The sequence below is a fragment of the Drosophila subpulchrella genome, chromosome 3R (assembly GCF_014743375.2).
Source record: "Drosophila subpulchrella strain 33 F10 #4 breed RU33 chromosome 3R, RU_Dsub_v1.1 Primary Assembly, whole genome shotgun sequence".
Classification (NCBI taxonomy): Eukaryota; Metazoa; Arthropoda; class Insecta; order Diptera; family Drosophilidae; genus Drosophila; species Drosophila subpulchrella.
In genome coordinates this window covers 6,885,775-6,891,774 of record NC_050609.1, presented here as the reverse complement: position 1 = coordinate 6,891,774, position 6,000 = coordinate 6,885,775, and the positions used below count along the sequence as shown (strand labels likewise).

The following is a 6,000-nucleotide window of genomic DNA, read 5'->3' as shown; positions in this document are numbered from 1 at the left end:
TGCCAAAGGTCACGTCGCATGTTGCTGCCGTGCGGCACACGAGCAACATGCAACACGAGAGCGGGAATATACAATGAAACACAGAGAGAGCCCCGTACTCGTGACCAACAGAACCGAAGTTCATCCCTGGCCCGAAGTGAAAAAGTGTGAATGATGTGCGGCAAGTGTTGCTACCCCGCAGCAACACCAGCCACGAGCAGCAGCAACACCAGCAACAGCAGCAACAACAGGCAGCAGCAGCAGCAGCCGAGCAGCGGCAGCTGCGATTGTTGTTTAGTTCTTATCCGTGGCTCACAGCGTTTGGTTCGTCGTGCGGGTGGCGCTCTATAAGATACCATATAGTATCTACATAATTCCTGGCGGATCTCTGCAGGGATCTCTGCTCTGCTAGACAGTGTGTTTTGAATTTTTTGTGCCCGGCCAACTTGCAATTTATGTGGCTAATTAGAGGAAAAACAAAAGAGGAGGCGGTGCGTGACTCTCGAATGCTGCGCATCCGTCAGGATTGCGTGTGCCGCGCCCCTTTCGCCCACTAACAAAAAAAATAAAACAACTAAAAAAAAGACTACGTGCCGGAAAGAAATAATAATACACTCCAGTTATCAAAACACTCGAAAAGAACTGGCTAGAGGAAATACCAGAAATCTGCAGTGCGAAAAAACCCCTCAAAAGGAATTGAAATTTAGGGCAAAAGCGGATTACGGGCAGCAATAACAGCCGAAAGCGGAAAATAAGTCCAAGTGTGCGGGCGAAACAACAAAACTGAAAAGTGAATTGCGGAAATTCGGAAAATCGGAAAATGCTGCAAGCAAATAGACCCGAGTAAATCATATGGAAATGTGAACGCGTCACGCTGGCTCATTAACGTTTGGCCATCGCCACTCCAGTTGCGTGCGGCTCATCAATTAATTCCAGTCAGTTTTCGCACTTTAAACGCCAAAAAAGAAGCGGTAAAAAAAGTAGTAGTATGCCACAAAGAAAGCGGAGAAATTAATGACACAATAACACACTGCGGTTTCATTTGTAGTGGTCAGCACACACAGATACAGATACATCGTGCGGGAGTGAGTGTTTTCATCCAGAGTGGGCGCAACAGTTCGTCGGCTATATGCTTATAGACCATATAGACCAGCCCCTCTGATTCCGAATCCGAAACCGAATCCGATCTGCCGCGTGGCATATAATTTATCACAATTGTCATCGTCTGGCAGACCGAAGTGAAAGTGCATGGACGCATCCGCAAGATACAAATTGCTTATGCAGACATCTATCTCCAAGCGAATACGGGTCAGTGCATTAGAACAATAGCTGGGGGCAGCCAAAGTTTTGCCCTCTCTGTTGGCCAAGCAAAAACATAAATTAAACTTACCAGTTGCCGAGTTGGAAGGCCTTGAAAGTTCCTCTGCCTTTTGGATTAGCAAACGGAGGAAAGAAGGAACCTCGGGGTGAGTTGGTCCCTCCGCCTCTTCCCTCTGATTTGTAGCTGTAAGTCCGGGCTTACAGCTCCATCTCGATTCGCAGAGCCATTCCATCTAGATCCCTGCCAGCTATTGGATCCCCAAACAGCCTGCGTGGGCTTGCCTATGGGACAGATTTGTTTGCCTTTCAAATTTTCATGTCTGAGTGGGATGCTGTTTTGATGGTCAGTTCTCGGGAAAGATGCTTGAGAATCGAGATTTATACGGTGATTATTATTGTTGTTTTCAGGGAGCAAGACAAATTAGACTGGGAAAAGTAAAAAAAACATAGGAAAGGTATATTGACAAAGTTATTAATGTATAACATTCCGAGAGGGTCTTAAGATTGTTTTTATTTGACACAAGATTTGTTTTCCCTCTTTATTATTTTTTGTATTTATATATTCGAGGAATAATATAAAACCTTATGTTACTTAATTATTTGTATTTTTATTTTTAAGATTTAAAACTATACAAATACACAAAAGGTTCGCAAATTAATGTTATTGTTTAATTAGTAGAACATGATAAAAAAAACCTTGATAAAATCGTACAGTCCTATTAATTTATCCCTATTTAATCCTTGTAATGTTTTCTTCATCCTAAGACTGGATTCATAAAATGACGGGATCTAAAATATAATTATTTTCTAATGAATTCCCAAATGGTTTCATTGCTCAATAAGAGATTATAACTAAAGTTCCCTAATAAATCCGCTAACCAGAAGCGGCAGAAAATCCACCTTTTCCTCTTCACTTACTTTCTCAGCATTTATTTTTTGGGAACGGCAACCTTGGCAACAATCCGGTCAAATCTTTGCATGAATTGCGCTAAGCGCCTCTTGGCGCCTTACAACCAAAACAAGGCCCCAGCCCCATGTGCGTGGCCCCATTCCCATATTACTCGTAGGTAGAGGTCCATGTGGCCCATATGGCACACATAAAAAGCAAATCACAAAATCCACTGAGCACCTCGCACTCCCCCGCCCTATAGAGGGGGTGCAGTAAGCTCTCATATGTATAAACGCCACCGCCGCAGGATATTTGCAAAGCCAGCGCCCCTCTCCTCCAGGATACCGATCCTGAGCCAGTGTTGGCACGTATATATATGCATACTATATACTATATGTGCCATATGCGCTGGCCTGTCCAGAGTTTGGTCTATTAAAGCAAATAGAAATCCAGCAGAACACACGAGGGCAAATATAAAACCCGAAAACACCCGCACAGAGTTGAAAATATGAACAAAGCGAGGCAAAACGGGGCGATGAAAAAGAAAAAAATGCGTTCATAAACTTTTCCAGCAACAAAAAACGAAATTTAGGTAAATGCATAAAAAAGATTTCAATTTTTAAGCAAAATGCCGGGAGCGTCACAAGCGGCAGTTCCACATGAAATGTGTGCCATGTGCAAATATTTGGGGGGAATTGGAAAGGGAAAACGGCATTCACTGCGCTGCCAAACAATAAAACTTTCAATACATATTTTATTCGACTCTCTGCTGCAATTTTATGCATAATAAATCCTTTCGCCAGACGCCCGAGAGCTTGGCAAAATGGATAAATATTATGGGTAAATACCATCAGACCGGGCAGCTGGAGGAAAGTGTTCATCGAGAGACTTGTGCATAATGAAGAGACTCCTGGAGCGATAACCATTGGGAAATTCCATTAAGCGGGGAATAAAATAAATCCATTTCGGGTCGGGATCACGCATGGCGTTCGGGGCATTTGGGAAATAGATGAAAATGAATCCTGGCACATTTTCCAATTAACGAAAATTTACAAAATGCCAACGCCGAGGCGGCTAAGCCGTGCAATTAAAAAGCTGGAGCACGTAGAGTGCCACGTGGGTGGTTGAAAATCCCGGGGAAAATGCCTGGCATTTGGTGTGGGAAAAGCTGGAAAAGTGTGCTCCAGGTGCAGCGGAAAATGACGCTGCCTGCATCCGCACGTAGTATGCAAATTATTGCAAATTATCGGCGTAAATTGCATTTGGCTTTAATGAGCAGCGGAGCAGAGAGTGTCTGGAGTCAGGAGATCCTCCATGGCCACAAAGTTCAATTATGCTTCCGCATCTTGGTTTTCGCCACTGTTTGCATTTAATTTCACATTTTGTCCCCGTGCTGATTTATGTATTTTGCCCCCGCCTTTGCATATTTACATTGTGTCTATTTCAAGAGCTGACTGGTTGGATGTGGGATGTGAATCTGCTTTCCACCGGAGTAGGCTTCGATTTTATTTGCATGCTGTCACGTCGCGGCTTTCGAGGAATCGTCGCCCTTGTGTGAAATCGCTCTTTGGATATTTGTAATTCTAATGCCCACGAAGTGTTTGCCCTGATTTGCATACGCATCCATATCGATATCCCAAAGAATTCCAGAGTCTGCAGACTTTCGTTGACCTTACACGTCTCAATTGCAGCTGACATTTCTTCACCCCTATAAACTCAAGTGCCTCGATTGTCCGGATTGCCAATATAGATATGTTATAATGTTGCTTACCTCTTATCACATAATGCTAATTGTGCTTTTTTGCCCAGCTAATTGCCGGCAATTCATAGTCTGTGGCTGTGCCATAATTTATCAATTTAGAAAGAAGCAAATGAAGCGAGCCGGGAAAACGAGCTTATCTCATGTCAAACACACTTAAGCAGAGGAAAATTCCCCCTCCGTGGCGGGAAATTCTCGTGTAGGTGTAGGTTGCTTGTAAATTTTTATTGGCCCTTAATGCAATAGGAACTATGGAGCCAACATGAACATATCCAATTGAATTGGAAATGGGTATTAACATGGCTGTCTAGTGCATTGCTATCCGCAAAAAGAGTACACTGAACGAAATTCATAATCAATGAAAGAAGAATTTCAGATTGTCATTTAATATTTTATAGTCTACTTCAAGTACTTCATAAAGCTTAGGGATTTTGATTTGGATACTCAAATTTAAGCCAAATGTATTTGAATATTTTTTAAAAGAAAAGATTTTAAAAGGATAATATTAATATCAGATAATTTTAAATTTTTAAAGAATCAGTGCTGTCCAGAAAAATTAAGACAACTGTGGAATAAAACTTAGATACATTTATAAAAAATGTTTTAAAGAGTTAAAATGTCTGGAAAAAAAAAAAAAAATCTCTCCTGAAATATCTAATAGAAATATCATCGCAGCACATAATATCAATAAATAATTTTGTAAAAATTTATATTGAAATATTCATATGGATAAAAATAAAGGGATATACAAAAACATCATATGAAACATTTACTCTTTTAAACGAACTTAAAGACACCTTGGAAACACCCAAAAAATGACTAGTAAAAATCGTATACAATTCCACCAAAAAAGCTGTGTGGAGGACAATTGCCATGATGCGGAATACTGTTGACCAAATGCGATTCCTGCATTAAGCTCGGCGAATTGCCTTTACCTTGCTTTTTTATAGTGGGATCCCCATTTCCCATCGCGATATCTGCAACGAGCTTCGATTAATGTCTGAGTCGCTTAATTGGCTTTCTGTGTTGCGATTTCACCTGAATTGCTGTTGCTGCTGCTGCTGTGGATGTTGCTGCTGTAGGTGTTGCTGCTGCTCCTGCTGCTGCTGCTGTTGTCGCGGCTCAAGGATGAAACAAAAAGCACACCGCAAGCATTTGCATTTAGATTGAAAACGCCCGGCGCTCGTTCGATTTGGTTTTTTGTTCGACTGTCGCCCGATTCGCTTTGACTGATGCAAGCTGAGGAAATCAAAATCTCGCTAGCCCCAAAAACGAACAAACACACACATGCAGATGGAAAAAAAGGAAAAATGAAAATGGAGTCTCTGAATTTTTGTTTACCAACCCAACCCACTCACCACCCATCGCATGCGGATTTTTGTGGCAAATCTTAATTAAATGCATAATTCGTATTTATTATTCAAATGCTTTTGATTTATGCAAAACGCGTCGTCTCTGCGTTCATAAATATTAATTAGAATATTTTTACTTTTGCCAAATATGAAGAGGAATTTGCATGCCATCGATTCCAAATTAAATATCTATTATGTTTATGTGGTTATTATTAAAGATAGAAGGAGTTAAACAGTTGCCATCTGCCCACCGCCCACATTCTGTGGAGCGTTTGTGCAGTTTGGAAATGCTTGTATCCCCTTTGAATAAATTAATGTCAAAAGTACTTTGGCTTTTGATTTTGATTGATGATTGTGCGCCCGTTCGAGCAGCAGGGCCTTGAAGCTCCGACCAGGAACAGCAAAGGCTGTGCAGGCGGGCCAACAAAGCCAAAGCTAACCACTTGGATTGGGCGATGAGCTGGGGACTGAAACTGAAGTGGCCGCCATCCTGGGAGCCCATCTCCACACCCATCTCCATACCCATCTCAATACCCATCACCATTCCCTAACCAGGATGCCAGGATGCCAGGACGATGAGCCGAAGAGCCTCTGCGTGTGTGCATAGAAATTACGCATAAATAACCAGCCATGAGAAAGCCCGACTTCCGCCCAAAAACCACCCAAAACCACCCAAACTCCCCCTGGTTGTCTGCTGCAGC

The 6,000-nt window shown here is 42.1% G+C and overlaps 1 protein-coding gene across 4 annotated transcripts in view; it reads left to right on the top strand.

The window, feature by feature from the left end:
* The first annotated feature begins 296 nt into the window (after window positions 1-296).
* LOC119550321 (nephrin) overlaps window positions 297-6,000 on the top strand; it is a 67,398-nt gene continuing 61,694 nt past the window's right edge. For 3 of the 4 annotated variants that reach the window (XM_037858948.1, XM_037858930.1, XM_037858957.1), the window contains exon 1: window positions 297-1,445. The gene's annotated coding sequence lies outside the window, so the exon portion shown is untranslated. The remainder of the gene's footprint in view (window positions 1,446-6,000) is intronic. The other variant, XM_037858939.1, reaches the window with a different exon arrangement.